Below are 25,628 nucleotides of genomic sequence, written 5' to 3'. Positions count from 1 at the left end.
GTCTCTGTCTCTGTAGTGTAATAGTCTGGCTATTACCACGCGAGGAGGCCGGCCCGGGGCCAGGGGCCTCGAGGGCACCCGGTGCGCTCGCTCCAGAGTGTAGAAGGGGGTCAGGCCGCCTGGCGCCACGACTGTGCGCAACCATTCCTCCAGGAATTTCATAATATTTGCACCCTCAGCCCCCTCCGGCAATCCCACTACACGCACGTTGTTCCGGCGGCTTCTTCCTTCTGCATCCTCTGCTCTTTGCTCACGTCGTGCAACCCTGTCCGCAAGGTACGTCACCTCAGCTTTTAGGTCTTTTTGTTGTGGTGCAATTTCGGCCAAGGTGTTCTCTGTTTCCTTTACTCTGTCCACCAGTCTGTGGTGGTCTGCCCTCAGTAGGCCGACTTCAACTGCGACCTGATTGATGTTGCGCTGTAGCGTGGCTTTTGAATCTTCTATTGCACCCAAGATCTTGTCTAAGGTGTCCTGTACCGTGGTTTGTGGAGGGTCCTGGGGCTCCCCTCCTCTGCATTCAGCGGGTGTTGTACTGTCCATGGTTTTACTTTTGTGGTGGTTCTTGGGTGACATTAGGCATTCAGGGGGGCGCGCCGCGCGGACCAGGGCGGCTATTGTTATGTTCGCTCTTCTGTTCGGGTCCTCCCCTCCTGATCCAGCCCGGATTGGGTTGTGTCCCCCGGTCTGTGCCTTCACGAACTGCCGGGAGGTCGCCTGTTTCGTTTTTTATGCTCAGGAGGTCCCTTGTGCTCTTGGGGTGTCCCGGATTCCCCCCACCAGTCGGTTGTTCACACTCACCAGGGCTCAACAGAGGTCCGTATTTCCTGCGTTCTCCCTCACTCAGCGCAGGGTTCTGTTCCACTTGACTTTGTTTGGGGGGACCCCAGTCGGGTTGGTGTTATTTTTTTTTTTTTTTTTCGCCTCCCTCCCCCTCTTTAAGCTTTATTCAGCAGTCTTGATTGCTTTATTTTCTTTTTTCTTTTTTTTTTTTTTCTTCCGGGGGGGGGCTCTCCTGATTTTCCTCCTCGTCGTCTGTGTTTTTCTTTTTTTTTTTTTCTTTTCCCAGAGCTTTTCAAAGCTAAGGGGGCAGCGCGCAGGGGGTCCGAAGTCCAGCTCCAATCTGTATTACGGGCTCCGGCCGCCCCTCGACCCAGGGTCCACCGGCTCCCCTCGCCGCCAGCGCCGAGTCCGGGCCGTGTCTCCGGCCCCGGCGCGCCCCCAGCTCACCTCAAGCTCGAGCTGTGCGCCGAAGCCGCTCCCCGGTCCTCTGCTGCCGTCCCCGGCCGGCCTTTGCCACCTCCGATTCCACCCGCGTAGGGGGCCCGTCCTCAGCAGGTCACGCGCCTGCACGCAAGTCCCCGGCTTTCCAGGGCGGATCCGGCCTCCTGCTCCGGAGTCTCCGACTCCGCCAGGATCAGCACGCCAGCGCCCGGAACGGGTTCCACGGCTCCCTTCTGCCTCCTCAGGCTCCCCCGCTCTGTGATTGCGGGATGCCCCGAGGCTAAGTTCGGTATTTGTGGATAAATTGCCGGCCCCTCCGGAGCTCCAGAATCAAGCGTGCGTCATCATCCTTCGCATGGCCACGCCCCATGAAGTGGATAACATATTACCGCTTTGCCATTTCTAATTTTCTATGCAAATAAATGTTCAAAAGATTTGACAGAATGCTGGTGGAAGACAGACATGAAAAATGGAATGCCACAATAAATGCAACAAGAGTCTTGCAGTTTGTGTCCATTTAATTTATTTGCAAGACACAAAGGAACAGAAAGGTGCTTTAAATGAACTAAAAAAAAAGTCTATCACGGTGGATGAAAGCATAGTACTGGAGGTAAAAACTGTTTGGAGTCCAATGTACAAAATACATAAAAGGTAAATGTGTCCCTGAAATAGCCCAAAGAGTGAACGGTAGACACACACTGGAGGCAATTTGGATCTGCGTCTCTTGGAGGTGGTGGTCATGCCATCCTCTCCTGGTAATCCAGATGACCGTCTCTTCCAGAGAGGAGGGGGGTCACAAGTGCAGGGACTGGGGTGGGATGAGAAGGCTCCTCATGTGGCAGGGCCTCCCTGTCTGGGGCTGGCAGTGGTGTACTTGGTCCAGATATAGAAGGACAACAGACAGGGGCAGATGGCATGGGAAAAGCCCTGCACATGTGGTGATACATGGCAAAAAGCACTCCAGTCAGGAACCTAATTTTGGCATTGGGGTTGCATATTTCCAACATGAGCTCCTTCTGCACATCCTTGATGTCCCAGAGCTCATTTACGACCTGGCCCATCATGCCTTGGTACTCTTGTACTGCTCCCAAGGCTCAGTCAATAATGATCTGGCTGATAAAGACACCAGTGGCCTCACTTTCCTGGCCCTCTGATTTCGGCCTATAATGTCTATACCCACTATCCTGTGCCATGGCAGCAGTGTGTCCCATCCCACTGGGTCCTGGCACCGCTGGAGGTGGCGTTGGTGTTGCCTAAACAGCAGCCAGGACTTGGCAGGGGGACAAAAGACTGGAGTGTAGTTCCTTGGTACACAGGAAGGGGATGTATCCTGATGCTGAGATGTGGTTGCAGCTGGTGTGGGGTGTAGGTGTGGGCCGCATGTGAATCACTAGAGCTGTCTGGCCAGACTGACCAGATGTACCAGGCTGCTCCTCACTGAAGGCTTGATCCTGGTCTGGAGTCGAGGTGCCTTGAGTGGCAGATAGTGGTACACTGGCCCAGGGGTTGGACCTGAGAAGAAAGCAGACAATATTAAATGAATATCTGTTGTGTACCTCATATGTGTCTTTTGCTACAAATGGGGCAATCTAAAAATGTGCAATCAGACTGACAGTATGATTAGGCCTTTGTGTGATTTTTCATTATTTCATGCAGGCTGATTTACATAGATGTAAACTTCAGTGATGATATTGTAGAGATGCCATGAAATGCAAAATGTTTCTTCAGAATTGTACATAACAAGTACCAGCCAACCCAATACAGTGGTAAATAGATTAGAGTACTAGACTATTCCAAGGCCTTTCAGGCCACAAAACACTAAACAAACGGTTGTTCAACTTAATAGTAAAAATGTCATTGATCATCATATGGACAGTGAAAAGTAAATTGTGTGTAGACACTTCTTTTATTCAGAATGCCACATCACATGGTAGGAAATGTTGGATTCAACAGACTATGAATTATGTGAGCACATACATCACTTCAAAGTAGCTATGAGAGGGTATCAACATGGTTGACATACACAACAACTGATATTTTCATCCATAGCATGACATGGTGCCTGTCAAATGCACAGGTGTTTGAGATGTATGCACATATGGAAGTAAAGGAAGGAAGAACAACATTACTGTTAGAACTTGGGTCTCTAGTTGGCAGTGGTATACACCCTTTTTGAAGCAGAGACCACAATGCTAGTCAGGGTGAGTCACAACACAATCCAAATTATCATGTGATCACCGTCTGGTAGCTTGGCACAGAGCAGGCAGGCTCAACCTAGAAGACAATGTGTAAAGGATTTGTGCAATAACTCATACACCACACACAGCACAAAAATACACCACACAGGTTTAAAAAAAAAAGATAATATAAAATAAGGTGAAAATGATGAAGATCCAATGTAGACAGGCAAAGTTATGAATTGTTAAAGATTTAAATCCCACTAAAGCACCTAGAACATCAGTTCCTACTGGGGCTAACACAGTGTCACTGACGGAGTCGTTCCCAACAGCCCGACAGCACAGTTGCCGGTCAGGTACTCACATGGACCCCCAGGCACAATACCTTTGAAAAGGAAGAAACAAAGATGGCACATGGAGTTGTGGAAGTAATGCGTCGCTGGAGTCAGTGGGGCGTCAGTCACTTACGGTGTCCGGGGAGGTGAGGCATCCGTTTTGTACTGCGAGCCCGGGGAGGCGAGACATCGGTTCCGTCTGGTTGCAGAGGGAGTTGGTGCGGCTCGGTGGTGAGGCATTGGTTCCCTGTGACCCGATGGGGTCGATGGATCCAGCTGGTCAAGATGTGATGTGTTGATTTCACAGTGTCACGATCACACGGCAGGACATCAGTGGCGTTGCGCAATGTCAGACTTGCATTGCAGGCTATGGTCGTTGTGTACAGCGATAGCCAAGGAGCCTGAGCAGGCAGCGGTGAGGTGTCGGGCAGCAGTGTCGATGCTGGAGTGGATGAAAGTTGGTACTGGAGTTGCTGAAGTCGGTGGACTAGTTAGAAGCTAGTAGAGGAAGTCTTTGTTGGCCCTCAGACTTCAGAACAGGAGGCAAGCTCAATCTGAGCCCATGGAGAGCACCTTTGTGGAAAGCAGAGTCCTTCTAGCAAAGTCAGAGGCCAGCAGGTAGCAGGGCAACAAGCAGGGCAGCAGTCCTTCTCATCAAATCAGTCCACATGAGTCCTTTGGGCAGCCAAGAAGTTCCTCTGAAAGAGTTTTCGTATAGATCCAGAAGTGTCTGAATTGGTGGTGTCAGAGACCCCATATATGCACCCAAACACACCTTTGAAGTGGGGGAAACTTCAAAGAGTGTTTTTAAGTGCACAAGTTCCCCTTTCAACCCATTCCTGTCTGCCAGGATCCCTGTGGAGGGCTATCAATCCTTTGTTTGAGGACAGGCCACTGGCCTTTGTGTGTAAGAGAGAGCACCTCCACCCTTCCTGCCCAGGGAGACCCATTCCGTATGAAGATGAATGTAGATATGACTGAGTGTCCTGTGTTTATCGCTGTCTGGGTAGAATGTTTAAGGGGAGCTGTCAACCAACACAGACCAGATGTGGATTGGAGACAGGCTGTAAGGCACAAATGGCAGTAAGTGCAGAGAAATGCACACTTTCTAAAAGTGGCATTTCTAAAATAGTAATATTAAATCCAGCTTAACCATTAAGCAGGATTTTCTATTACCATTCTGGCCATACTAAACATGGCAGGGTCACTCCTTCCAGATAAGACTCTACCACTCAAAAGTATATGAGGGCAGTTCTAATGCTAGTCTATGAGAGGAGCAGGCATCACAGTAGAGTTTTTCACTACCAGTACACGTACAACACATAAGCACATGTTCTGCTTTTTACCTACATAGCACCCTGCCCTATGGGTTACCCAGGACCTACCTTAGGAGTGACTTATATGTAGAAAAAGGGGAGTTTAAGGCTTGGCAAGTAGTTTTAAATGCCAAGTAAATGTGGTAGGGAAACTGCACTCACGCCTTGCAATGTCAAGCCTAAGACATGGTTAAGGGGCTACTTATGTGGGTGGCAAAACCAGTGCTGCTGGTCCACTAGTAGCATTTCATTTACAGGCCCTGGGCATCTCTAGTGCACTTTACCAGGGACCTAGAAGTAAATTAAATATGCCAATTGGGTAGGACCAATGTTACCATGTTTAGGGAAGAGAGCACATGCACTTTAGCACTGGTTAGCAGTGGTAAAGTGTCCAGTGTCCTAAAGCCAACAAAACTAAGGTCAGAAAAAGAAGAGGAGGAAGGCAAAACCTTTTGGGTGACCCTTCAGAGAGGGCCATTTTCCAACTATTACTTTGCACTATTGTTTTGCAGATACAAAAACAGGGCCATTGTGGTAGTTGTAGTAATATGTGGACACCATCGACAATTAACTAAAAAGTGAGTTACACATATCTATTGCAATAACTATAGTGGAGATGAACACACATTTACAACATTTACACACATATGGGTATGATGTGAATAGTTAAAATATCACTTACAAGCAGTATGCCTTCATGTGCAAATGGATTGAGTTTCGGGCCTGTTTTTGAGAGAACAACATACATTTATAGAAAGCAAGGGACTAACCAAATGCAACGGGTGATCGATGGGGAACAACGCACAACCTGAGTAAACATATTGCACATTGTTAAAAAGAGAGATGCAACCATGTTGATATTAATTGGTATGAAACAAGGGGGCATATTTAAGAGCTCCTATCTCCACCTTAGCGCTGCCATAGAGTCATTGTTTTTATTCTAAGGCAGCACAAAAGTGGCTTTTTCCCCGCGCCATATTACAAAGTGGCACAATGCATGCATTGCACCACTTTGTAAACCCTTGCGCCACATTATTCCTGTGCGGGTATAATGTATGCAAGGGGGGGCGCTCCCCTGGTAGGGGGACTAAAAAAAAGGCACACGGGAATCTGAAAGCGCAAGGAAATCTGAAAGATTTCCTTGCGGCATTGTTTTAACACTTTTAGCGCCTTCTCAGAGCAGACATTAAAAGGGGGCATACCAATATTTATAATGGGCCCCTAAGTTTCTGCAGGAGTAGCGCCAACATTTTGAATAGGGTTTTCCTATTTGTGAATCACAACTGCATGTACAAAGGATTTCCTAATTGCGACTTAGTTGCAAAATGCCTTTTAAGAAATGAAATTACCACTGACTCAGTACAGGTGGTAACCATGTGCAGACTCTAAAAAGAGCCCCAAAAGGCATCTGGTTCATTCACTATGGGGGATTATACATTTTGGTGAGTAGGATGAGGATTCTGGCTGTGAGGGACAGGAGGTTGAGGAGAAGATATTTAGGCTAAGGGTCACCCTGGTTAAACAGCCAGAGGAGGACATCATAGACGGGTACAGTCTGAGTAGTCAGGTCATACTTGATTTGATAGATTAATTGTGATCCCAGCTACAGGCCCCAACACTTAGGAGCAATGTTATACCTCCCCATGTGCAGGTATTGTGTTGCCTACACATCTTATTTGTCAGGGAGACAACCAGACAGTCGTAGCAGTGGCGGTGTTATAAAAAATGATCTTTACCATTACCATTACACATATTTCCTTAATACCCCCAATCATTGTAGCAGACAAATTTGAATTTCAACAGGGTAGCTCAGTTCTCCAATGTCCTCAACTGTGCCCATGGCACACATATTGCCATATGCCCCCTTCAGCTGCAGCAAACATCAACAGGAACAGGAAAAGCACATACTCACTGAATGTGCAGGTAGTGTGTGACGCCTCCGGTGTTATCACCTTGAGGCCAGATACCCAGACAGCACCCACAACTCCTTCATGCTCCACCACAGTGGAAAACACAACTGACTGGCAAAGGGGGAATTTGAAGATGGGTTCCTGCTAGGTAAGAGAATCTCAGAGTATATGTCTTACTGCCCTGGGTCTGCAACCTTACCTAACCCAGAGGACAGCAAAAGAAGGACGATACAACAGGGCACACAAGACAACATGCTCACACATTGAGTGGACACTTGGCATCCTAAAGTCTGACTTCTGTGTCATCCACACGCCTGGCAGGGCACTTCTCTACAGTAGGGACATGTGCTGCAAAATCATAGCTACCTGTGCCATCCTGCATAACTTTGCAATGAGGAGGAGATTTCAAAACCTTGACACTGATCCTGACTCTGATGATGACACACAGAGATAACAAACAAGTGTTTCTGAGGTAAGGGATAACATGACATCATGGTAATGAAACATCACACATGGAATAGTCCTTGGCGCTCAACTGAGTGACCATCTTTTATTCAGGTGGCTACCACAACTATAGAAACATAAATGTAACAGGGCAAAATATGTTTTAACCAAACAAAGGCAACTCATAACACTGAGCTATGAGGGAGTCACTATTTTCATCTCCTTGGGCTGGATTGTTTTTCTGTCGCTCTGGGTCATGGGACAGATGCTGTGTTTGACCCAGCAGAATGGCAGCGTGTATGTCTAGTTAGGTAAGGCTCCTGTACAGATACACTACTGATGCTGGATCCCTCATCACTCTTAGGTGGTGGGGCATTGTGGGGAGGCAAAGGTTGTGCATTTGAAATTTTTCCAGGCCAGTCATGACTCAAAACAGCCTGCGAGCAATGTCCTGGCAGCAGTGGGACATGTCAGTCTGAATATTGACTGTACACCTGGCTAGGCTTACTGTGGCATTTGCCAGGCGGTTGATGGACCTAGTGAAGGTGACTATGTGGGAAAAGTACTGCCTGTGGTGCATCCACAGTGCCCAGTGCTTGAGCTCCATAGCTGATTGCCAGCACTCATACCTTTTGTCAACTGTCTTTGTTGAGTGCAGCAGCTCCCTACTAACATTGCCAGTCTTCTTATTCTGCAGGCTCTGTGGCCTTAGGGTGGACTTCTCCAGACCACCATAAACAGACAGGGTAACAGCCACTTCTGGCATAGTCTCGGTGCACCTTCTCACTGATTTGGGCTTTGCCGTGGTGGGTAACTCACTTTTGACTGGTCACCATTGCTTTAATCAAAAGTGGGCAGTGGGGAGGTGGTGGCTCTCCTGCCTGGTGTTGATGTCTGGGGCAGAGGAGATGGTGGTGTGGGGGATTCAGGGATGATGTCACTCCCAGTACCCCTTTCACCTGTAACAGGTGCAGACATGTCTGGGCTGTGATCTGTGGAACATATATGCACATAGTTATTGTCATTAAATGGTTAATGTTTAGGCACTATAGAGTTGTGACTCTGCTGCATGTGTGTATGACATGTTAATGATGTGCTCATATGTTTGGTGTGGTCATCAGCACTCAGTACAGCATGCTAATGAAGTGTCTTATAACTCTCATGATGCAGTGCCTGAGTGAGCGAAGCTCCTCAATGGAGTATTTCCTGCTGTGATGTATGTGGTGGATTGCCTAACATCATGGTCTGGATGGTGAATAAGAGGAGATGACAATGGCTGGTGCCTACTGGTATGGAGGTATAAATTTCCCCAACTCTGGCGACACTCTCTGGTTCAAAGGTCCTCTCGTTCCACGCCTCCATGGCAGTCAGTGGGGGTTTGTTTCAATGGTGTTCCTCCAGTCCCATGTCACTCTATCATCCTGCTGGCCAGCTTCTCCTTGGTTCAGGAGCGCAGGTCATACCACAGCTTTCGTATCTCAGAGATGGTCCTCTGTGTCACCCCCAGGGAGTTGTTCTTCTCAATTATCCCGTTCCAGATGATGATCTTCTGGGCCGCAGGGACTGAGGTGGAGGCCTTCCTAAGTAGCTGGTCCATGTTCTCCACAAACTCCTTTGGTAGAACCTCCAGCTCCCTCTCCAACAAATTAATGTTCATTTTCCTACTGCTCCCGGCTTCCTTCCCATCCTCTATAGCCATGGTGTAGTGTGCTGATGCTCTCCTGTGCTGACAGCAGTGTTTGGCTTCTAGAAGGGGTGTTAGGCCTCTGGCTGATGTCCACACCCTAATAGTATCCTCCACCTGGGCTCTGACATCATCAAACTGCTTTTAGCTGCATTCAGACCTCCATTTCCTAAATTGGGATTTCCTATTAGGAAATCATAATTTAGCGATTTCTTAAATAAAAAAAATCCTGACAGCAAATGCTAATCTGTAGAATTCTCTATTAGGAAATCACGGGGGATGTACATACCAATTTCTGAATCACAGATAGCGATTTCTGTGGAATTGCTATTTAGGAGTTGCAAATTGAGAATTTCGTACATCTGGCCCAAAGTCAGAATACTGTAATGGCTGCCAGCAACATTTTTCTCAGGTTGCTAGCAACCAGTCAGAGTGCTCATGGGGGGGGGGGGGGGACTCTGACTCCTGCGGGAAAGAGATCACCCAAGGGAAATAAAGCACCTTGGGGCAATCAGAAAGCTCTACTTTTAATCTGGCCTTCCTGCAGTTGTCTCTTGAGACTCTTGCAAGCCCAACTGTCAAAATATACAATTATTTTTTACCCCTAATTTCTAAAAAACTACTGAATGGATTTACACCAAATCACAAAAAACACAGTCTGTGAACCAAACAAAGGCTTTGCTATTTAAAGGGATCTAGGTTCCTGCTGATTTTGATGGAATTGTGTTCTACAGTTTTTGATGTAGCTCGACTTGAAGAAGTCTATGGAAAATGAATGGGGATTTTGCATTTTGGGACACACCTTATTCCTTGGTCCCCGCTTGAAGGATCACCCCACAACTTTCCAAGAAAGAGCTGAGGTGGATGAACTACATCAAAGGCGGACAAAGTTATTCGCCAACCAAAAATGCTCTTTCTACAAAGGAGCAGACCTAACTATAACTACATTGTAACTACATTGTGACAATCACCACTGTTACACATACACACACACACACCCACATATATATATATATGTGACCAAGGCTGCTTGACAGCTGAAACGCGTTGTGTTTAATAAATTCTGGTGATTCCTTGAATTCCTGAGAGTGCGTTATCTATTGGATATTTGTTGGATTTGGATCATTTTATAACCGGCTTTCTCTGCCGGTATTACGCACCACCCCTCGCGGGCCGCTTGGAGCCAATGTTCGAGCAATTGTTGTAGAATATATATATATATATATATATATATATATGTATATATATATATATATATATATTAGTGAAATCAATAAGGTTTTGGCTAATTCTAGACTGTATAATATGCTTGTTTGACTATCATTCGGCCAGCCCTCTTCATCCATTGATCGGATATGTCATTCACTGTTTTCTTCTGCTACTACAATATCCAGCAGTGGAAGAATAAGGCATCTGCTAACTTAACTGAGAATTAGGTCATTCTGCCCTTTCACCCAAAGCACATTGGTACACAAAGCAGTTCCCTGTAGTGTCAGGACCTACAATATTAATGTATGTTTTACAGACCAAAAACCATATGTTTGCTTTTACCAAAGCTTATTTTTGTAATGGTTGAGATTATGGTAGCTGCTCCAACCATGACAAAACAAAAGGAACATTGAAAAACATGTTGTATTTTCCAATGTTTGTTTAAAAGTCTATTCACTTGTCAAAACTGGGATTTGTAAATAAATAGCAGAAATAGGAATTCACATCCTATGTCTATTAGATAATAGCATTTACTCTCAATATCATACAAATGACCCTTCTTCCCTTGGTGCCCCTTAAGCCTTTCTGTGACACCCGTGTACAATATTTTCTGATTGTTCGATTCTGAAATTTATCACACATATAGATTTCAATATTAACTTAAGACCATCTAGTGCATTAATCACATACATCTTAGAAAACGGTACTCGAGAAAACAGAGGTCTGGATATGTTTTCCTTCTGGTGTTTGAATAGAGACTCGCACGACCGGCATAAAATGATTGTTATCCAAAACATTGCTCTTTTATAAAGATGCAATACTTTAGATTCAAAATTTCAGCCTGCGCAAGATGTTGTAAGCTAAAACCAATACTTTACAAGTTCTCTACATGACAAAGAGGATTAAACTCATTGATTTAAAGAAACATGTCAAAGTGAAAGAACAATTATATGATTTATTAGACATGTATTTGTCTTGTGGCTCGTTAACTTTTATTAAGCATGAGGCTGACTTTGAAAATGGAGTGTAACTTTGAAAAGACACACCAACGGTGGCTGTTAACAAACGCATTAAAATGAGTTATAGATAATTATGTTTCAAAATGCTGCATTTAAAAAAAGTTATGCTGTATTTGTTTATTTATTTTTGTCTCGTTTGCTCCATGTCTTCATTTGGTACATTTACTTACTTACAATGAACAAAGCTTTGAGAAACACAGTATGAGAAAGAAGTATAATCGAATCCAAAGCGATTAAAGTATTAGCCAGATGTAGTAATATCTGAAGCCTTGTGTCCATGTCTTAGATATGTATAAATCAGCAAAAAACTGCCAAGATAAAGTCATCTCTGCTGCGTTTGACACGTCTCCCACTCCACCCTTTGTGTCTCCCACTCCACCCTCTGTGCCAGACTACACAACGCCAGCATCTGAGATAAAGCACTGGATTGTATGAGGTTCTTCCTTACCAGAAGAGCACAGAGTGTCAGACTACAGCCGTTCATGTCAAAACACAAAGACACATGCTGCAGAATGCTCCAAGGATCTTTACTCAGCCTTACACTTTTCAACATCTACATGGCCCGCTTGCCAAAATCATCAAAAAACATGGGCTAAACATAGTCTCCTACACCAACGATACCCAACTGATCCTCTCCGTGTCCGACACTCAGCAAAGGCCACAATAAATTTCCACAATGGGATGAGAGCAGTCGCCACCTGGATGGGAGCCAGCTGCCTCAAACTCAACTCGGACAAGACAGAGATCCTCGAAATCTGTGCCACCCCTTCTGCCTGGAACAACTCCTTGTGGCCCACTACACTAGGAAACGTCCTTGCCCCACAGACCACACACGCAATCTGGACCTCATCCTGGACTCCTCTCTATCCCAAAACCGACAAGTCAACGCCCTCTCAACATCATGCTTTCATACCCTCCGACTCCTGCAAAAGATTTTCAAGTGGATACTCTCCAACGTGAGAAAGACAGTCACCCATGCACTCGTCACTAGCAAACTGGACTAAGGCAATGCACTCTATGCTGGCATTATCAAGAAACTACAATGAAGACTACAAAGAATCCAGAATGCAGAAGCCAGACTCACCCTGGTCATCTCCTGACAAAGCCACGTCTCCTCCCACCTCAGAGACCTACACTGGCTCCCAGTCAACAAGCACATCACATACAAACTCCTGATTCACTAGGCACTGCACAACATAGGACCGGCATACCTCAACTACCACCTGGCCTTGTACATACCCAACAGACATCTCATTTCTTCACAGTTCGCCCTTGCAGCCATTCCCAAGATCCAGAAAAGCACAGCAGGAGAAAGATCCTTCTCCTACATAGCAGCCCGGACATGGAACACGCTACCCCTCAAGCTCAGGCAGACCGCATCACTGAAGCAATTCAGGAAGGACCTCAAGGCTGGACTCTTTGACTGAGTGGCACGCCCACAAACAGCACCTTGAGACGCGCTTTATAAATCACTGATTGATTGATTGGTAGGAAATAAAACATTTTAGAAAATGTATTAATACCCTCAACACACATTGAGATGGGTGCCCGCAGAATCTAAATCACACCAAATGAATAGATCACAGTAACAAACGGGGGAAATATACAGGAATGCTGAAGACTGTAGATTTTATTCAAAACAAATGAATCACAAATCACAAACACCACAAACAAACATAGAAAACAGCAAATCATACTTGCACCTGCCAGCATAATAGATTCATATGCAGGTAGGACATGTGTCATAGTAGATGCCTACAAATTTCATGAGAGTAAAATTCCTATAATCAACTGCCATCCAATCAATTTCAATGAATACCAGAACACAGCATCTCATACATTTGTAGGTTCACAAATGCATATACTTCTGAGTCACTGCCAATAGGAGCAAGAGCACACATTTAAATATTCAAACAAAGCACAATATTCCAAAACTGCATTGACTATGAATACATACATGATACACACAGGTTTATCATAGATGACCTGCTACTCACCATCATGAGCAGCACCTCCAGGAGGAGCACACACTGCTTCACACATACACAAAAACACAGACCTCAAGCCTCTTTGCATACTACAATAGGATGCTACTATTCCTTGAATGGGGTTACAAAAGACAAAATTAGAATCCCACAACCATCCTCTGTACCATACCATGCTTTGTACAATTTTATCTTCCTTTGCTTATCAGAGTAGATATGACAGCCATGGGGCAATTTCTAAGTCTTCAAGGGATACCCCTTCAGCACACACAACACTAATTGCACACACATTGCTGCCCAGATGCCAAACGCAAACCCCTTCATTTGTTTCAAACAAAAAAGGCATTGCTGTCACATAATAACATCATAATGTGATGCTAACAAATGATTCACTCTATCTAATCAAGAGAAACAGACACTATGGTAGGTGAAGGCTTGTTCATATAAGGCACAGTTGGCAATGAAACATCCTGAGCAATCTGAATACGGGAATTATGTCTTAATCAATCAATCAGGATTACAAAGCACCACTATTCATCCGTAAGGGTATCCAGGTGATGAGGTATTGCTGGTCTCAGTTGAAAAGTCAGGTCTTGAGTCTTTTTCTGGATTCTACCAGGGAGGGTGATGCTTATAGGTGGAGAGGAAGGTCATTCCAGGCCTTCGCAGGGAGGTAGGAGAAGACATGACCTCCAATGTGGTTGCAGTGAACACAGGGGATGCGAGCGAGGGCCAAAGAGGTGGAGTGCAGGTGTGAGAAAACAGGGCTGACAGCCGAGGCCCCCTGGCTTTTTGCCTCCCATTTCTCACTTTTTGCTGGTGTTTTTCTGACTCTGATGGTGCCCTGGGTACTGCCAACCAGTCTCACGGCCTGTGCTCTGTATAAAATGAGTATGCAAATCAGGCTAATTATAATTTGCTATGTAAACCTAGCTATAAGTCGCTAGTGGTAGGGCATGTAGGTTTAGGGACCCCAACATAGGTAGTGCACCTATAGGTGCATTGCTGAGGTGCCCAGTGTCATTGTAAAGGCAGGCTTGCCTTGCTGGATACTTTTAAACTAAAGTTATATGCAGATTCGACTTTGGAATTAAAATCATTTCAAAAGTCTCTCTCTACCTTATGTTTACATATAAGTCACCCCTAAGGTGTTCCCTAACTGTCCCTAGGGTTGGGTGCCAGGTAACTATAAACAGGGACCTTATAAAACTGTTTTATAAGCCCTGGTAAAATATCCAAAATCGTTTTCCCTCACTGTAGTGAATGGCCTCCATAGGCTAGAGTTGGGAGACTTTATTTTAATTAACAAAGTCACCATACGTTAAGTTTGGTATCAAATTAATTGTTATAATAAATCCCACTACTTGCTATTGTTGGATTTAATATAACTAGTTCAGGTGAAGAGTTTTAAAACTTTATCTGAAAGTTGCCAACTTCAGCTCTGTAGTGCCCGTCACTGATTGGCCTGCTTCTGGCAGCCTGGCCTGGCTGCCTTGATGAGGTGTGAAGTAGCCTGGGCTGAACACAAAGGATGTGCCTGGGGGAAGAGATCTGCCTCAGCAGATGGTGAAACAGGATGGGGTAGAGCAGCCAAACTGGTCTTCAAAGGCAGGGAAGGACATTTGTAGCAAACCAGGACCTCCCTCACTTCCTGCAACCCATGACAATTAGGTGCCCTCTTGTTTAGATTAGGAGAGGGAAAGAGAGAGGTGTGTTTAGGATTTTTAGCCACACCAGTGGGTGGGCTTAGCCAGATATAACCTCTAAAAATCATTTTCAGATATATTGGATTTTTTAAGAATGTTGCTCCCTGGGATTGATTTTTGCCACACTTCCCAGGAAGTGGTCATCAAAGAGGGAAGGAGCCTGCCTGTGATTGGATAACTAGGACCCCCCTGCTTTCCACCCAGGAGGAAGGATTAATATGGCAGAGCTGCACCCACACCTCAGATCTCTACAAGGAACAAGACAAAGAAGAAGAAGGACTGCCCTGTTGGACCCCTGACCTGTACCTGGACACAGCACTCCAAAAGACTGCAAAAGCTGCACTTAGGCTTTACCACTAATAGATCTTTGCCTGTCTTCTACTGCTTCAAGAAGAGACTCCCTGTTTGCTACAGGTACAAAGGAGCTGCCCAAAGCCCCCTGTATCAAGTCCTGCGAGCAGAGCCCAGCAGACCAGCATCCAGTGGCCATTTGAGGATTCTGAACAGGTGCATTCTGGGAATTGTAGTCCCAACTCTCAGGGAGCAACTCAGAACCTTGGATCAAGTAGTGTACACTACAACGACCCTAAAAGGACCTCTGGAAGAAGATCCAGTAGTTTGGAGACGTTTGGAGCAACTCCATAGTTGGAGAGGTGCATTGTGTGAGTTGTAGTCCCAGACCCCAGAGGCAAACCAGAGCCTCTGAACTCTTGGCTGGTGCTGTGGACCACTGTCCTGAATCAAGAAATACCTCTGAAAGTAAGTGTTACAGTGTACGTCGTAGGTGGCCTGAACTCTGGACTTCGTCCCTTTCCAGTGTGACCTTTTTTAACCCTTTGAGCACTAGTGGCTTCCATGCACTAGAAAACATTCATTCTTTAAAAATTCCTATCTCTGGTTCCACTTATCCATTTTGATGTCATGGTAAAGATAAAAATATAATTTATTTTTATGAATTGGTGTTGGATTTGTTTTGTGTTCTGTGTTTTACTTGTTTACTGTTTTCTGATTGTTAAATGCTTTACACACTTGTCTCCTAAGTAACGCCTTGACACTCGGTTCCAAGCCACCAAGGGTTGAGCTGGGTTTAATTTATTGAAACCTACATTGGACCTAAGTGGAGGTTAGTGGCTTGTTGCTAAGTGTAGGTACTTATCTGCCCTTACCAATAATCCACTTTCCAACAGCACTTTCCAACATTATCTCTTATTCCGATGACACCCAGCTTATCCTCTCCCTCATCAAGGATACCGCCAAGACCAGCCTCCACGAAGGAATGAAGGCCATCGCCGAATGGATGAAGAACAGATGCCTTAAACTGAATTCTGACAAGAATGAGGTCCTCATCTTCGGCTCCACCCCTCCGCATGGGACGACTCCTGGTAGCCTGCTACACTGGGAACCGCACCGATACCCACAGACCACGCACGCAACCTGGGATTCATCCTGGACTCTTCACTATCGATAACCCAGAAAGTCAATACCATCTTCTCCTCCTGCTTCAACACCCTACACATGCTTCGTAAGATCTACAAATGGATCCCCACTGAAGCAGAAGAACAGTCACCCAAGCCCAGGTCTCCTCCGCACGCGTAATCCTGAACATCCCCCGCCACTGCCACATCACAGCCCACCTGAGATACCAGCATTGGCTCCCTGTCAACAAGAGAATCACCTTCAAACTCCTCACCCATGCACACAAGGCACTGCACAACACCAGACCAGAATACCTCGACAGGCGGCTCTCCTTCTACACCCTGACCCGACAGCTTCGCTCTGCCGACCTTGCCCTCGCCACCGTCCCACGCATCTGCAGAACAACCACCGGCAGCAGATCATTCTCGCACCTTGCCGCCAAGGCGTGGAACACTCTTCCCACCAACCTGCATCAGACCTAGGACCTCCTTACCTTCAGGAGACATCTCAAGTCTTGGCTGTTCGAGCAGTAGCAGCTTCTCCCCCCCAGCGCCTTGAGGCCCTCACGGGTGAGTAGTGCACTTTACAAATTCCCTAATTGATTGATTGATTGATTGAGGGTTTGATGAAAGTTCACGTGGTGGCTGATGTATGCTGCTCCTTGGTTGTGTAGGGCTCTGAAGGCGTGTGTCAGAAGCTTGAACTGGCATCTCTTTGGGATGGGGAGCCAATGGAGGTTCTTGAGACGATAAGTGATATGGGTACATTTGGAGAGGTTTAGGATGAGTCTGGCTGTTGCGTTATGTATGGTCTGGAGTCTCTAGAGGAGTTGGGTAGTGATTCTGCAATAGAGCGCGTTCCTATAGTCGAACCGGCTGGCGACAAGGGCATGGGTGATAGTTCTCCTGGTGTTGACAGGCATCCATCTGAAGATTCTTTGGAGCATGCGGATGGTGTGGAAGCAGGAGAAGGTGACTCAATTGATTTGCAGCTTCCTGGTGAGTTTGCTGTCAGGATTACAACAGGGTCGCAAGTGAAGTTTGTAGCTGTGGGGGTGTATCTGAGCTGGGAGGGACACCAGCTGTTGTCCGACTGGGAGGTATTTTTCCTGAAGATCAGCAATTCCATCTTCCCTGGGTTGAGCTTCTGGCAGTTGGTTCTCATCCAGTTGGTGACACTGGTCATGGCATTGCGGAAGTCTGTTCAGATGGTGGAGGGGTCTTCAGTGAGTGACAGGATGAGTTGTGTGTTGTCTGCATGGAATATGATGTTGAGTCCGTGGGTTCTGATGTTGTCTGCGAGGGGAGTCATGCAGATGGGGAACAAGGTGGGGGCTCAGGGACGATCCTTTGGGGATTCTGCAGATGATGATCTTGGGTTCTGAGGTGAAGACGTGAACGCAGATTCTCTGAGTTTGTCCCGTGAAGAAGGATGTGATCTATTTGAGGGTATTCCCCTGAATGCCGATGTGGTTGAGTCTGTTGATGAGGGTGTGGTGGGATGCATTGTTGAATGCTGCTGAGAGGTTGAGGAGGATCAGGACTGCAGTTTCACCACAGCCAAGGAAGGATTTGATGTTGTCAGTGGCAGCAATCAGGGCTGTCTCAGTCCTCTGGTTAATGAGGAAGCAGGATTGGGAGGCGTCGAGCAGGTTGTGTTCTTCTAGGTGTTTGATGAGCTGGTGGTTGATGGCCTTCTTGAGGACTTTGGCGGGGTACGCAAGCAGCGAGATGGGGTGGTAGGTCTTGAGTTTGTTGGAGTCAATGGAGGGTTTCTTAAGGATAGGTATGAACTCCACATGTTTCCATCTGTTGGGGAAGACCACTGCGGTGATGGAGGCGTTCAGGATGATGGTTAGTTTGGTGCTGATTTCATGGGTTCCGAGGTTGAAGAAATGGCCTGGGCAGGGGTCCATGAGTGCTCCACAGTGGATGGAAGGCATGAGGGCTGTAGTGGTCTGCATGGTGATTGGATTCCAAGAGATGAATGAGCAGGTGGTTTCCGTGTGTGTAGTGAGATTGTTGAAGCCATCGTTGGTAGGTTGGGGATCGAAGTTGCAGATGGTGGCTATATTGTTGTGGAAGTAGTCTCACAGGGTGTCACAGAGTTCTTGGGAAGGGTGGACTGTGTTCTTGGTGGCTAATGGGCTGTAGAAGTCCCTGAATATGTTGAGGAGTTCCTTTCTGCAGTTTGAGTTTGTTTCAATGTGGTCTGTAATGGCGTTCACATCAGCAGACATTTGTCTACTCACCATGACAATTTGAAATGAGGTGAGATCTGTCCAGTCTTGGAGATTGTGGCGTGTGACTGAATTTGCCAAGGGCTAGTCCTGGAGGCCTTTTGTAAAGATTTGAGGAGAATTTAGGCCACATGTGGAGTTTGGCACTGGTTGGCAATCTCTGGAACGCATGTGCATGTCAGGAGGGTTGCTGAAATATATGCACTTGATTTGACAGCGGTCATTTTCAGTGATTGGGAAGATCACCATTCACCAATATACAATCTGAGTCAAATACATTGTCACAAGCAGTGTTTTGGAGGCCGATTATATCTACGGTATTGGTACAACCCTTGACCTCTTCAACTTTGTACATTTATCGCTGTGATCCGCATAACTTTCCTGCATACAGTACATAATTTTACCTGCCACAGAGGTATATTACAGTGGTGATACACACATGTTTTTAATTAATTTTTTAGTTTTCCAACAACAAATTGTGTGTTCATCAAGGTGATGTGCACACCTTTTGAAACTATTTAAGTAACCTTCAGTTTTGTATGTTGTTTTGACTTCTTAACACATTTTGACACAGTAATAACCTGTTTTTTATTTGAACATGTCTGTTACAAGTGGAAATCCACCCCCGGTATTTTTCAGTTGTCCCAACCAACCTTTGTTGAAGTGAGAGAAATGGTTATGACACTTTAATAATTAATTAATGGCCATTAATGATACTACGTTTCTGGCAGCAGGAAAAAAAAAAACTCTCCTGTTAAATTTAATAGGTACGGATGTGGATCATGTATTTGAACATTTACTGGCAATGACACCACCACAAGCAATGAAAGCAGATGATTACAATTGTTTTTCAGAGTCATTAGATAGACTTACAACAAGGTTTAGTGAAGATCTACAAACCGTAATAGAGCTTTATCAATTCTATGTATGTCATCAGTTGTTGGATGAAAATGTGTTTCTGCTCTTTGCATTCTGGCTGCTGATTGTGCATTTGAAGCACAGGTTGGCACATATATTAGAAATCAATTAATTATACAATGTTCCAATCAGAAAATTCAAGAACAACTTTTGCATCAGCGAAATCCAACATTGCAAGAAACTACTGATATTGGTAAGGGTGTGGAATGATCCACCAGTTCTTTTAAAGCTATTAATGTGGATTGTATTTCTTTGGGGGTAGCTGCTTTAACAATGAAAAATACCAACATACCATGGGTTCTAAAAGTAAATTTAGCAAACCTCGTACACCTTTGAGTAGTATGAATAGTAAAATACAATGCAACCATTGTGGTTCAAAAACGCATGCTGCTCAGTTTAAATTGTGTCCTGGTAAAGGAAAGGAGTGCCTATAGTGCAGGGAAATTTGACATTTTGATGCAGTATGTTAAAGTATTGCCAAAAGAATGTCTAGTGTACCTGAGGATGGTTTGGAGGATTGTAGTGTTACATGTCAGTGAACAGAGTGTCAGTGGAAATGTAACTCCTGATAACGTTTTCAAAGGAAAGTGTAATGGAGATAACATTGAGACTTGTAATGAAATTAAGGAGGTTTACACAGTTGCAAGCAGTGAGATAAAGTGTGATGGTGTATACACTGAACCATATTTACCACCAATGTGTGACATAGGCCCTCATTCCGACTTTGGCGGTCTTTTACAAAGACCGCTTGAGCAGTGGGCACCAGAAGACCACCAGTGCTGGCAGTCTTCCGACCGCCATATTATGACTACTGCAGGATTTCTGCCACAATTTGGGTGGAAATCTGTCAGCAGTCATGCTGACGGTAGGCAGCACAGAGGTGGTTTGACAGCAGTCACCGCCACGCCAAAAGGACTCCGCCCACCGTATTATGAGCAGTTATACAGTGTGGTGATGTTCTGATGGAAGGGCACTGCTGGCGGTGGAAGTGCCGGGTCCCGTTCCCTGGTGGACGACCTTCTTGCCGGACAAGGTAAGTCAATCGTCCGAGAGGGGATGGGGGTAGGAGGGTGGTGGGTGTTGTGTGTGCGTCTGTGAGTTGATGTATATATGCATGTGTGAATGTAAATGTGTATGTGTGTGTGTATGCATATGTGAATCTGTGTGTAATTGTTGAAATGAGTGCGTGTTGGTATGTTTATGTGAATGCATGCCTGTTGGTGCGAGAGAATGAGTGTATGTATGCGTGTGAGTGAATGCGTGTATGTAAGTGTTGGTGAATGCCTGTATGCTGGGTGCATGTGTGTGTGTGTGCGTGTATGCAGGGAAGGTGGTGCTGTCATGGAGGGGGTGGGGGATCATGGAATTGAAGGCAGGTTGGGGGAGTTGTTTGCAGGTGGCAGGAAATGAATTTCCTGTTGCCGGCAGCCTTTCCGCCAGGGTTTTCATGGAGGTGCTAACCCTGTGGAAACCCTGGCAAAAAGGTGACTCGTAATACCTCTGGCAGTCTGCAGAGGACCGCCGGCCCGGAGGTGCTGCCCTCTGATCCCGCTGTCCTCCCACCCTGGTGGAACCAGTGCAGATGTGGCAGTTTGGCAGAGGCCAAACCGCCACACTCATAATGTGGCGGTCTTCACTGCCAGCCTGTCACTGATGAGAACGCCACCACAGCTCACCAGGGTTGTAACGAGGGCCATAGTGATTAATGGTAGGAAAATTAAGGGAATGGCAGATTCTGGGTCCCCATATACCATTAGCTCGAATGTTATTTTCTGAAAGAATTGGCAAAACAAAAAATTGGAACCTACTGATGTGAAAGTGTTCAGATTTGGTGGTAAGGAAATCAAGGAATGTGATGGGCTATTTTGTGGCAGAAATAAGCTTTAACTATAAAACGATCATTTGCAAAGTGTGTGTGGCAGTTGATGGACAGCAGTTGTTGGGTTGTAGGCATCATGGGAAGTTTGGTATTACACTTAATCCCAATGCTCAAGCACCAGTATGCCTAGCTGAGGAAATGATGGGACAAAGTGTATTGAATAGGAAAATGGTTTTGGAAAGTGTTTTATATGGACATAAAAGTCTACTTAACAAACAACTTGGAAAAGTAAAAGCTTTTTCCCACCAAGTACAATTAAAAAAGTGCTGTCCCTACCAAATATAAATTAAGACATTTGCCATTGTCAGTTTGCAATGAATTGTTTTAGATGTTAAGAATATGTGTGAAGAAGGGATAATTGAGCCAGTGAACTCAACGGAATGGATATCTCCCATTGTTGCCTTTAAAAAAAAAAAATGGTGAACTCAGAATGTGTGTTGTTTTGAGATCGGGTAACTGCCAAATTTTGGTTGATTATCATCCTTTGCCTAAAATACATGAGTTGTTGCCCAAATTAGAAGTAGCAAAGTACTTTACAACTATTGATATCAAAGCAGCCTGCTATCAGGTCAAATTGACTAGTCATTGCTGACACATCACCAAAAAAGGATTAGTTGGAATAGAATCGCAACAAGTCCTATTGATAAAGACCAACTCAAATCATATTTGGGTTGTGTGAATATTATACTAGTTTTGTGAAAAACTTTGCTGATATTATGCATCCTGTATGGTTATTTCTCAAGAAGGGAACAAAGTTCGAGTGGGGTTTTTCAGCATTTTGAAAGAGAAAATTGTTCAATCCAAACCTTTATTTCCTTTCGCCCACAATGCTGTGAATGTGATCATGGTGGATGCCAGCGCTGTGTTTAGTCAAATTAAAGATGAAGATGAACCCACTAGTGCTTTTGCATCCAGACCATTGACAGTTGCTGAATCCAGATATTCCACAATAGCATGGGAAGCATTACCATGTACCTAGTCAGTGGAGCTTACTGAAATGTACTTGTGCGGTAAGGCCTTCCATTTGAAAATGGACCACATACCTTTGATTTCATTATTGCCAAAACATGGAATGGGCAAAGCATCTTCTAGACTGGTTAGGTCACTGGCCAAGTTATATGAGCAGAAATTTAGGGTTATGTATCTACCAGGCATCCAGAATTTTAAAACTGACTGTTTATCGAGGTTAACAGGTAAAACTCAAGTTGCTAACAGTGAATAGTCACAGGAAGAATGTGTTGTGGCCACAGTGTAAGATGTAGTGTTGTCTGTAGGGCACGTTTGTAAAAAGATAAGATGAATGGGTAATGGCAAGTTCCACTGATGATAAGTTGAAAGAACCGAAAGAGTATGTTCTGAAAAGATGGCCTTTGGAGAAACATTTGTCCAAAGAACTACAAGTATCTTGGATAGTCAGATGACTTATTCTTGGAAAATGATGTGATTATTAAAGGGGATTTTTTTGTTCCATCTGCAGGAATTAGAAACAAGTTGATTTCTATTGCTCATTTAGGACATGTGAATTAAACTAGTACTATTACAAAAGTTAGGGAATTGTTCTTCTGGCCTTATATGGATGGTGATATCATCAAATTTATGGAAACATGTCCTTTATGCCGAAATTCAGAAAAAGTGTTGAAGGCACAACAGTCCTCTTTGTTACAAATGACACTTCCAGAGATACCTTGGTCAAAATTGGTTATTGATTTATTGGGCCCGTACAAACATGTTGGTCCTGGGAAAACATACATTTTAGTTGTATTTGATTATTTCTGAAAGTGGGTGGAATTTAAATGGGTTCCCCAACCCAATGCTGAAACAGTTGCCTATTTTCTTCAAGATACCTACAGGAGAGAGGTTTTCTTAGCTACCATTGTTTCTGATAATGGAACACAATTTACGTCTAGCAAACTGAATGGTTATTTTAAAAGTGTAGGAATTTGGCATATTAAGACTGCTTTATGTTCACCAAACATGAATGGTTCGGTGCTTATAGGTTGGCTGAGTTCAACACAGATAATAAAGTTACCAATGTGAATAATCAACTGGATTTTACAAATCACTCTGATTTTACTAGTGGATCAATTGCGATGGTAAATGATAGCCATTATTAAAATATAAGAAGTACACCAGAACATGGTGTTATAACAGAAGTGATCAAGGAGAAAAGAAGCACTAAGTTGCCAAAGAAAGTTTAGGATTTTGTTATGTACTAATTCTTTGTAATGCTGTATTTATTTGTGCACCAGAAAATGTTGTTGTACCAGAAGCGGTCAAGGAGAATAGAAACACTAAGGGCCAGATGTAGCAATTTCCGATTTTGCGAATCGGAAATTGCGAGTCGGTGAGACTCGCAATTTCCGATTCGCAAAATCGGATGCAGTACGGTGTCTCAATGACCCACCTCATTAATATTAATCAATCATAGGATTTATTCAATCATAGGATTTATAAAGCGCACTACATACCCGTGAGGGTTTCAAGGCGCTGGGGGGGGAGGAGCTGGAGTTACTGGTCGAAGAGCCAGGTCTTGAGGAGTCTTCTGAAGGTGAGTAGGTCTTGGGTCTGTCGCAGGTTGGTGGGGAGGGTGTTCCAGGTTTTGATAAGAGAAGGATCTGTCGCCGGAGGTCTTTCTTCGGATGCGGGGGGCGACGGCGAGGGCAAGGTTAGAGGTGCGGAGCTGACGGGTGGGGATGTAGAAGCTGAGTCTGTTGTTTAGGTAGGCTGGTCCGGTGTCGTGGAGCGCTTTGTGAGCGTGGGTAAGAAGCTTGAAAGTGATCCTTTTGTCCACGGGGAGCCAGTGAAGGTTTCTCAGGTGCTGGGAGATGTGGCTGTGGCGGGGTATGTCGAGGATCAGTCGGGCGGAGGCGTTTTGGATGCGTTGGAGGCGTAGTAAGTCTTTCCCCGGGATGCCTGTTTAGAGTGCGTTGCCATTGTCCAGCCTGCTGCTGACGAGGGCTTGTGTCACTGTTCTCCTTGTTTCTGTCTAGATCCACTTGTAGATTCTGCGGAGCATGCGGAGTGTGTTGTAGCAGGAGGAGGAAACTGCGTTGACCTGTTTAGACAAGGTGAGGGAGGAGTCGATGATGAAGCCCAGGTTGCGAGTGTGGTCGGTCGGTGTCGGTGGGGTTCCTAATGCGGTGGGCCACCAGGAGTCGTCCCAGGCGGAGGGGGTGGATCCGAGAATGAGGACCTCCGTCTTGTCCGAGTTTAGTTTCAGATGGCTGATTCTCATCCATTCGGCGATGGATTTCATCCCCTCGTGGAGGTTGTTTTTGGCGGTGCGCGGGTCTTTGGTGACTGAGAGGATGAGCTGGGTGTTGTCGGCGTAGGTGAGAATGTTGAGGTTGTGTTGTCGGGCCACTTGTGTGAGGGGGGCCATGTAGATGTTGAACAGCGTCGGGCTGAGGGATGAGCTTTGGGGGACGCCACAGATGATGTCGGTGGCTTCGGAGCAGAAAGGGGGGGAGGCGGACTCTCTGGGTTCTGCCGGAGAGGAATGAAATGATCCAGTCGAGGGCTTTTCCTTGAATTCCGGTTTTGTGGAGGCGTGATTCCAGGGTGCGGTGGCAGACTGTGTCGAAGGCGGCAGATAGGTCCAGGAGGATGAGGGCTGATGTTTTGCCGTTGTCCATTTGGTGTCTGATGTCGTCTGTGGCTGCGAGAAGGGCGGTTTCAGTGCTGTGGTTTCATCTGAAGCCGGACTGGGAGGGGTCTAGGATGTTGTTGTCTTCGAGGTGCCTGGTTAGTTGTGTGTTGATGATTTTTTCAATCACCTTTGCTGGAAAGGGGAGCAGGGAGATGGGTCGGAAGTTTTTGAGGTCGTTGGGGTCTGCTTTGGGTTTCTTGAGGAGGGCGCATTTCGGCATGTTTCCATTTTTCAGGGAATGTCGCTGTTTCGAAGGAGATGTTGATGACCTTCCGTAGTTGGGGGGCGATGGTGGCGTCGGCTTTGTTGTATACGTGGTGTGGGCAGGGGTCTGACGGAGATCGTGAGTGGATGGAGTTCATGATCTTGCGTGTCTCTGTGTCGCTCACGTTGGTCTAGGAGCTCAGGTGGTTTGCACAGGTGGAGTGTTCGGGGTGGGGTCTGGCTTGGGAGTGGCGTCAAAACTGTTGTGGATGTCGATGATCTTCTGGTGGAAGAAGGTGGACAGTGCGTTGCAGAGT

Source organism: Pleurodeles waltl, chromosome 11, assembly GCF_031143425.1.
Source record: "Pleurodeles waltl isolate 20211129_DDA chromosome 11, aPleWal1.hap1.20221129, whole genome shotgun sequence".
NCBI lineage: Eukaryota > Metazoa > Chordata > Amphibia > Caudata > Salamandridae > Pleurodeles > Pleurodeles waltl.
This window is presented reverse-complemented; position numbering follows the sequence as displayed.